Source organism: Sapajus apella, unplaced genomic scaffold (assembly GCF_009761245.1).
Source record: "Sapajus apella isolate SASKATOON/1434 unplaced genomic scaffold, GSC_monkey_1.0 scaffold33, whole genome shotgun sequence".
NCBI lineage: Eukaryota > Metazoa > Chordata > Mammalia > Primates > Cebidae > Sapajus > Sapajus apella.
Genome location: NW_022436973.1, coordinates 16086291 through 16095621, shown reverse-complemented (window position 1 = coordinate 16095621; position 9331 = coordinate 16086291). Strand labels below are relative to the sequence as shown.

The following is a 9331-nucleotide window of genomic DNA, read 5'->3' as shown; positions in this document are numbered from 1 at the left end:
GAAGGAAGGAAGGAAGGAAGGAAGGAAGGAAGGAAGGAAGGAAGGAAAAGAAATTGGACCACAGTGCCACAGTGGTCTAACTACATAAGGGTTTATTTTTATGTTACAAGAAGAATGGAGTTCAGCTACCCCAGGCTGATTCTGCAAACCCAGAATGTCATCACTGCCCCAGGCTCCTTCTGCCTTGGCAAGTGGTCTTTTCCCTCAGGTTCAATTCTTTGAGACCATAAGAGAGCTGCTTTGCCTCTGACTTTCATCCATGTTCAAGGCAGGAAGAAGAATGAGAAGTGCAAAAGGTCAAAGGTACATGCCAACTGGATCTCTCCACTTCTAAAAGGCTTCCTGGAAGCTTTAGCTAATGACCACCACTCATGTTGCATAAAATATAAAAATATTAATCAAATATTTCATCATCAGGGCTGGCAGGGACAATAGGAAAGCAACAAGTGTTTAAAACAAGTGGCTAAGGCCAGGCAGGGTGGCTCACACCTGTAATCCAAGCACTTTGGGAGGCCAAGGTGGGTGGATCACTTGAGCTCAGGAATTCAAGACCTGCCTGGGCAACGTGGCAAGACCTCATCTCTACAAATCATACAAAAAGTTAGCTGGGCATGGTGATACATGCCTGTATTCCCAGCTACTTGCGGGACTGAGGTAGGAAGATTACCTGAGCATGGGAGGTGGAGGTTGAAGTGAGCTGAGATCATGCCACTGTACTCCAGCCTGGGCAACAGAGTGAGACTCTCTCTTCTAAAAGTAAAAAATAAAGAGCGGTTAGCAATTTTATTGCATAAGGTCCAATTCTGGTAAAGTGTGCTTTATTTTATTTTGGAAATTATTATTCTTAAGATTGAAAGTGCAACATTTGCCATTGTATTTATACCTTTCCTTATTATTCTTCACCACTGGATGATTTTTATTCTTGATAAAAGTTTGGAAGTTGAACTGCTAGCACCAACTGTAATATGAGTGTGTAATGCTAGAGCACTGTAGTTGAGTAAGATAGCTCGTGTCGTCTTTTCTTAACTGACTTCATTCCACTTAATTATGGAATTTTGTTCATATCTTAGTGTTACTTCCTGACCAGAAATTTTTTATTTTGCAAACAAGTCCAAACTAATATCTTTATTACAGAGAAGTACTCTTAAGTCCACTTACTTTGAAATATACATCTTTCATCAGCTACGTTTTTCTTCTTGGCAGCAGAGGTTTAGATTTAATTGAGAAAATGTCCTTCTTGCACTTAGAATAGGCACCCTCCTAGCCAGCTCTGCCTCTAGTCTCAAAAAAGCCATCTGATGCTCACTGCTGCCTGTCAAACATCCTAATGGGTTATTGTTCCCCTCCGCCAAACCCCACCCAAGGACCTAGCCAACAGAATGCTAAAACACCCAATCTATGCAGGCAAAATAAAATGATGGGGGGAGCAAAATCTAAAAACTTGGTACTCAGAGTAGGATCTTTCCACTGGAAGCATCAGCATTGCCTGGACCCTTGTTAGCAATGCAGACTCTCACGTGTCATCCTAAATCTACTAAATGAGAACCCACATAAAAAGACCTCCAGGAGTGGTTGTGCATATTAGTTTGAAGAGCATTGGCCTAAAGCAGTGGTTCTTAAAATATTGCTCCAGACCTGCAGCATAATCATCTCCTAGGAAATTGTGAGAAATGCAAAATACCAGGCCCATCCCAGCCCTGTTGAATTTGACACATTAGGAGTGGAGCCCCAGTAATCTGTGTTTTATCAAGCCTTCCAGGTGATTCTGATGTAAGCCAAAATCTGAGAACTTTCCCTATAATGATAGTCAACCTTACTTATACAAAGAAATTACATAGCGTATTTAAACATCACAGCTGTCTCCTATCTTAAATGTTTCTACTTATAGGAGGAGTGTTTTAAGTCAAATTTCCCAGGAGACCACCAGGGAAGACCACATCTATGTTTATCCCCCACTCTTCTTCTCCCTCTGTCTATATAACTCTTGACAAGAATCCACATTTCAGACTGTTCCTTATGAGCTCACCCACATTGCCACACATTTGTTTCACCAGCCAAGATGAAAACAGCCTGCTGAGCCCCAAAGGAATAAATCATGGAATAGGGCTAGAGAACACGTTTGACTGGTTTGTAGGGTCCGCGTCAGGGCTGCAATCTACTGGATAAATGCTGCTTTCTACAGAGACAGGTTGTGGAGGGGAGAAGACCTAATTCTCCACGCCTTTGTCTTGGTGCCCCAGCCACAGAAAAAAAAAGTAGTCCTGATTTTCCACTCCTCCTTGTATGCACACTCTTTGCAATGCGATTTTGTGGTTCTTCCAATCCAGAAATAGACTGTTTCCTGACACGTTGAATCTGCTCTATGACTTGACTTAGCCATAGAATGTGGTGGAAAGGATGGTTTGCCAGTTCCAAGCCTGGCCTCCATAGGCTTGAGCACTCTCCCTTTTCTCTCAGACCCTTAGCCAGCACCAAGTGATGATACCCAGACAAATTAGCCTGAGAAACGCATGCCCCCGCCATGCTGTCCCCCAAAAAACAGCCAGCTAGTCACCACACATGTGGGCAAGGCCACCCTGGAGCAGCCCTCTTTCAGTTGACCAACGACTCCCACATGAGCCCAACTGAGGGCAACAGAGAAGGGCCCAGGGCAAAAGGGCCACATGCTGACCTATAACCTTGAGAACTAATAATGGCTGCTGTTCGAAGATGCTGAATTTGGGGTGCCTTGTTAGGCAGAATTATCGTGACAGCAGTTCAATGATACCTCGCAACTTTCAGACCCTTCCTGGAGAAACTCAAATATGGGACAGAAGCATTAAACTACAAACTACACACAGCTCTTCACACCTGACTCAGTGTGAAGAGATGGGTTTGCAGCTCAGGACCACCGAGGAGGCAGAGGCATTGGTGGTCAAAAAACACAGCACTAGAGAGAGCAGGCTTAGAGCTCAAAGGGGCTCGTGAGCTGCAAACAGCACAGCCTGGAGCCGTCTGTGAAGTCACACGGGGAGGAAGTGATGAGAAGGCAGGTTCTATTTTTGTTATGTGATCTAGAAAAAGTACCTGGGAAGCCAGCAGGGAGCCAATCAGGGAAGTTGACTGATGGGGCCAACAGGGGCTTCTGTTTTATAAAAGATGTGGAAGAGAAAGAGAGAAGGGCCCAGAAGTGTGAAATTTGGTGGTAAAATTAGAACTAGGTTTTTTTTGTAGTTTTAAATTTTTTCTTTATCGAGGTATAACAAAAATACAGTAAACTGGCTGGGTGCAGTGGCTCACGCCTGTAATCCCAACACTTTGGAAGTCAACAATGGGAGGATTGCTTGAGCCCAGGAGTTCAAGGCAAACCTGAGCTATGTAGGGAGACCCTGTCTCTGCACAAAATTTTACAATTAGCTGGGCATGGTGGTGCACGCCTGTGGACCCAACTACTCAGGAGGCTGAGGTGGGAGGATCCTTTGAGCTGTGATCATGCCTCTGCACTCCAGCCTGGACAACAGAGTGAGACCCTGTTTCAAAAAAGCAAAACTAAATAAAACAAAACAAACGAAAACACAAAACAGTACATTGCACAGATCTTAAAGAGTCCAGCCTGGTTAATTTGTGGTGTAAGCTCCCAGATCAACAATGAAAAGGCATTGTAGCACCTGGAAGGCTCCCTTGTGCCTATTCTTGGTCAACACTTCTTCAGAGGCCAACCCTCTTCTCATATCTACCATTACAGATTAGTTTTGCCTAATTTTGAACTTCATATAAATGAAATCATGCAGTATGTGCGCTTAACTTCATTTTCTTCTGCTCATCATATTGCCTATAAAATTCTTACATGGAGGTGTATGTTATAGTAAGATGTTCTTTTTTTATCATTTTGTAATATTCCATTTTATGAATGTACCACAATTTATTCTGGTCTATAGGCATTTTGATTTTATGAATAGGGCTGCTATGAACATTATTGTACATGCCTTTTAATGCACACACATTCTCTTTCTCTTGCTAAACCAGTGGCTTTTCATCAATCCCTCCTTTGTTCATCAACTGGCCTAATGACCCGACACCCTTGGTCACCGCTTCACAGCAGGTTCACCACAGTAAGAATCTGCCTCTGAATTCAAAGCCCACTCTAAGAGGAAGGGCAAGAGGAGGAAAAGGGAGAGAAAGAAGAAGCCAGCTCCAGTGACTACAGAAATGATCATCTGTTCTTCCTAACTTCACATTTTGTCTCTAGTGGCTATCCAAAGTGCCTAAAATGACATTCATTTGAAGTAAAGATGTGAAGATTCCTTTTAAGATGCAAATGAGCTTTTTAGAAGGTAAATGCATAAAGTAGTTTAAATGTTACCTTTGCTGGTGCTTCATAATGTTCAAATTATCCTATATTTATTAGCTCCCTCACTATCCAGAGTGGCCTCTCGACCAGTGACATCCATTACCCTAAGAGTTTGTAGGAAATGCAGAATCTTGGGCCCCAGCCCAGACCTGGAATCAGGATCTGCATTTTTAAAAGATCCCCAGGTAATTCCCATGCACATTAAAGTTTATGAAGCCCTATATTATCCCACTGGTACTTTATACAAAACTCTATAAACAGAGAGAGGAGTAATAATTGTTCTCATTTTACAGATGGAGAAATAATCAAGATGCAGAAAGGTGAACTTGACATGCCAAGAGCACCTTGTTGGTTCTGTGTCAGGGGACGGTCTCTAAGTGGAAGCTCTGTTGAGTCTCTGAACACAGATATTTCCATTATTTCACACTGATACCCACTGGCACACCTAACGCTTCATCAGGCCAACCAGGCTGCCTCTCCCTAGAGAGCAGTGTCTTAAGGGCATGCAGTGTGTAACTTTGTTTGGAAGTTGGTATGAGGAGCCACCAAGGACATAAATGCTGCAGTGTGGTAAGTAGGGGTACAAGGGGCAGGGTAGAGGAAGGGCAAAGGAATAAGGAATCCCAGCCACCACATGAAATGGCACAGAGGGGCTTGGGAAAGAGGAGTGAGGGGACTCCAAAGACGCATTTCAAATTCCTGGCCTTGCTGTCTGCTCCTCCCTCGCCTGCAGGCAGGAGGTCTGTGCTGTGACGCAGTCTGCTAGAGCCTGTTGGCAGCCAGCCCGGAGTTGGCCTGCACCCCCACTGCAGAGCTTTCAGTTACGCAGGGAGAGTGGAGGCTGCCCAACGCACCTCTGCTGGGCACTGCAGAGCATCCATGCCACCTGCACCAGAGGGAACACAGCTCTGCAGTAAAGCCAGCCAGACTGCAGTAATCCGAGATGGATGTAGCTCAGACTCCAGTAACCCGAGATGGGTGTAGCACCATGCCCTTGCACAGCTGCAGGGTCTGAGGACCCTGGGTTTTCACCATCTCTTTCTGCACCCCCCTCCAAGAAGCTGCTCCAGGTTGCAGAGTTGCTCTGCCTGTCCTGAAGATGTCTGGATGCTCCCCTTGACCCCGAGCCCCATGACAGTTTCACAGCCAGGAAGACTGTGGCTCAGCAAGACTCAAGGTTCAGATCAGTGAAACTTACCTAGATTCCATGGTCTGTCTTCCAATCCAGCTGGAGGGGGCTGGAAAATACCCTCAGGGCTCTGTCTGCCAGATATCAAAGGTACAGTTAGCAGTGGCCTTCCAAAGCCAATGTCTGATTTGTTTCCTAACCTAAAAGGATGGCTCTAATGGCAGAAGTTCTGGGACAGGCAAAAGGAAGGGGATAGCACAGGCTGATGAGGGAGCTGCTCAGGGCAGGTAAAGAAGCTTGTGGGGAGGTAAAGCTGCAATATGTAGTGAGCTGTCTCTGTGGAGTGTGAGCCCAATAACCCCCTCAGTCTAAAGTTAGGACACCTGCCTCTGCCTTGACCTGCAGCCTCCTAGTGCTCCCAGCTGCCCAGTTTGCCTCCAGAAATATTACCCTTCTGCCGTCCGCGGTAAATGTTACCCTTTCTCAGTATTCATAGAGAGAGGAGACAGATGCCTCTCTCTATGAACCATTGCAGACTGTATTCAGTCAGGGCCTAGCTGTGTGGCAAGGGCACTGAATCCAATCTCCTGGCAGACACAGCCATGCAAGAAAGAGGGTCAAGTTTCCAGGCCCAGGATAAAAACTGTTGTGAGTGTCAGGTGTATGTTGGTGGGTGATCAGAGGTGGGGAAAGGAGGTGGAAGTCCTTAACAAGCATCAGCCAAAATCAATGCCTAGGGATTAATGGTTTCTCAAGCAGCCTGGGTTGTCCTTCTCACGAGGTTTGCCAGAATGGATGCTACTCACCCTCTTCCCTACTCCCTGCTATGCGTGCCTGTACACAACACCCAAAGTAGGACACATCAGGGAATTCAATCCAAACCCTATAATGACAGTGGAAATTTTAAAAAATCTTCATGGCAGAAAACGTTCAGTGTTAGATGCCACGTGGCAAGGGTGTAAAAGAGATAATTCAGATACCATGCTATCTGAAATTCCATCCATATTTTTCTCATCTGTTTAACTGAAGCAGCCCGAGTTTAACAATCTCACTCAGATTTTAGTCTTTAATCTTTGCTCAGATTTTAGGTACTCAATAATTATTAATTGAATACATGAATAAACTGTCAGTATCTAGGTGACTAGATAGTACCTCTCACTGTGCTTGTAAGAAATCAGTACTCTCTACCATATAGGCATTCACTTATTCTACAAATGTTTATTGAGTACCACCTGCTTAGTACTGTCCGAGGTGCTGGGGAAGGAAGACAGTATACAAGCCCTCAAGGAGCTTCAGATACATGTGGAGAAACGTGCAAGACCACAACGCAGCTCTTTTCTACTGTCAAAGAAATGGACCCTTGCTACAGAACTGTGAATCTCCTGAGAGCTTGTTAGAGATACAGAGTCTCACACCCCACCTGAGACCCACTGAATCTGAACCTGCCTTTTAAGGAGATTCCCCAGGAGTTTCCGAGCACATTAAAGTTTGAAATCTACTGATCTAGACAAAAGAAGTTCTAAAAATTCAGGAGAGAGAGAGATTATTGTGCACATCAGTGGTCAAAAAAAAAAAAAATCCATGCTGGAATTTGCCTTTAAAGGATGTCTGGGCTTTGGCTGAGTATGGAGAGCTCAAGGAATAGTAATTTACCACCTCCACTGAGTTAAAAAAAAATTATGTCTGCAAACTGCAGAAGGCAGTGACATTTTACAGACACATTTTCCACAACAGCAAAAGCTTTGGCTCAGGTAGGATGAGTCTGCAAATTCTTGTGGCTGATGCTATGAGGATCCCCAAATGGCAACTCGCCCAGTTTGGACAGCTTCAAGGTCAGATTGCCTGCTGTCCCAAAATGGACAGGCCCAGGAAAGATTCCTGGCCTTATCCAACCCACCTGTCAGTCAAGTGGAACAGCCAGTGAGAAACTGGCTTATTATTTTCCAGCAGTTACTCAGCCAATTGGCAACTCCCAGCAAACTGAATTCTGGAGTGGCATCATGTGAACATCGGTGTGGTGGCTGCTTTATCAAGCCAGACCAGCAGAGCAGATAAATCACTGCGAAGCTGTGATTAGAGGTTGTTGGCACCATGACTATTGTTTCCTATTGGATCAGACTGAGCAGGTGTCTCGGTTTTCTTGCACTCATCCTTCCTGCATTCCATTTAAGAATCAAGATTTTTGTTTTCAATATAAAAACTGACATAAATGAATAAACAGATCAAACATGAGTCTCTTTACTGTTATCTCTTGTTTCTACCTGCCACCAACAATGTCTGTTTGTCTAACAACTGAATCCAAAAAAGATTATACAGCACTTTGCAACTGCCCAGTTATATGGAAATTCTCATTCACCACTGAATGAGCTGCTTACAATTCAGGCCTGTGGTCCATGGTGATAAAATCTGCTCATTGTTTCAGAAGTCATGCCAAGGAGAAATTGCCAGGTGAGCTCTAAAGACAATGTGGCCCAACTCATTTACCGCTGGGCCATTGTTTTCCAGAAGCAGGGATGGGTTTGTGATGAGTCATCTATACTGGAACCCCGTGGCCGTGGCTCATGTTTATAAGGCAGCTGGCAGGGATAAGGAGGTTGGGCTGAAGCTGAGTAGCAGGACCTAGATAGCTAGCTCACACGAAATGGAACCTGGCATTTTGACTCATCATCTCTTAGTCCTGTTAATTAATAACAGGGCATTAACATCTGCTGTGAACATACCACTACTCATCCCACTCCCAAGCTTTGCTGCCTTCTCTCTATCCCAGTCTCCAGGAAGCAGTCTCTCAATTATTATCAAAAATGTGTTTTCAGCTTGGTGCATACTGGGGGTGTGCCTAAGCAGGCTGACGAGAAGGGGCAGGCACACACTGAGAAGCGCAGACATACTCCCCTTTATCTAAGGGCTCTGCTATTTAGGAAAGGGCTTTTGAGTGAGGAGGTTTGAGCCTCAAAGGCTCATCTCGTCATTTTTCCCGTGCCTCTCAGAGACGGACCATATTGTGCTGTGTTTTTGAAACGATCAAATGAAAATGTGAGGAGTCTGAAAGCAGTATAGATAAGGAGTGGTTGAAGGAACTGATGGAGCTGAGATGAAACATTATTTCAAACATTGGAGGCGTCGTCATGGGAAGAGGCAGCAGGTGTGTTCTTTGTGGTTCCCGCAGGTGGGATATAGGTTCGGTGGAAGAAGGCACTTTCTCACAAAGAAAAGCCACCCAACAATGGGAGGCCAGGCCCTGCTTCTCGAAGTAGGAGCCCCCTATGATGACAGGTACTTAAGCCGCTGCTCCACGACTATGTGTATTATAAGCAAAAGCTGGAACAGAACTCAGCATTCTTTTAACTCTGAGAGTCTATTGACACATGCAAAGCTAACCTTCATAAAGTAGCTCCTATGGTCTCACTTTACAGATATCCCACTTAATGCCCACAGCAGTCCAATAAGCCAGGTACCGTTGTTATGTTTTGTTTTGTCTCTTTTTGTTCTCACTTCTGCTTGGAATGCACTTGCCTCAACTATCTCCCTCTTTTCACATTCTTGTGGTCCTCTCAGGGTGTTATTTCATCCCAGGGACTTCCTTCTCTTCCTGGAGAGGGGATAATATAAACATCCCTCCCCCATCTCTCCATCCCTTACCCTGTTTGGTTTGTCTTTATGGCATTTAGCACTGCCTAAAGTAATGCTGCAATTAGATCTGTTTATGACCTGTCTCCTCTTGGAGAACAGAAGGACTTGGCTGCTTTTGCTCAGTGCTCTATTTCGGCATTGGGAATCAAGGCCTGGCATAGGACAGGTGCTCAGGACATATGTGTGGAAGGAATAAATGAGTCATTTTTACAGATGAGGAAACCTAGGCATTAAAGAGGTAA

The 9331-nt window shown here is 44.8% G+C and overlaps 1 long non-coding RNA gene across 1 annotated transcript in view; it reads right to left on the bottom strand.

The window, feature by feature from the left end:
- Positions 1-709, bottom strand: part of LOC116562916 — a 19670-nt gene extending 18961 nt beyond the window's left edge. Inside the window, exon 1 of the long non-coding RNA XR_004274133.1 lies at positions 668-709. This is a non-coding gene — a long non-coding RNA (uncharacterized LOC116562916). The remainder of the gene's footprint in view (positions 1-667) is intronic.
- Between the last annotated feature and the right edge of the window lie 8622 nt (positions 710-9331).